We start from the raw sequence: 249 nt of genomic DNA, 5'->3' as shown, positions 1-249 counted from the left end.
CGCCTCAGCCCCGCCCCGCGCTTCGACCACTCGGCGGTTACCAGCTGGTCCCGCCCGCCCGACGCAGGCGCCGCGCAGCCAATCAGCGGCTGCCACACTGCGGCCCAGCCGGGCTGGGGGGTTGGGACCTCCGGCTGCAGGTCCGCCTGGGTCAGACGCGCGAGCTGAGGCAGAGGGTGAGTGGTCGCCGGCACGGCCTCCGCAGTCCCCGCCGAACCCTGACCCTCCTGGCCGCCCCCGCCTCAGCTG

Source organism: Sus scrofa, chromosome 1, assembly GCF_000003025.6.
Source record: "Sus scrofa isolate TJ Tabasco breed Duroc chromosome 1, Sscrofa11.1, whole genome shotgun sequence".
In the NCBI taxonomy this organism is placed as follows: Eukaryota; Metazoa; Chordata; class Mammalia; order Artiodactyla; family Suidae; genus Sus; species Sus scrofa.
Note: the sequence above shows the minus strand (reverse complement) of the source record.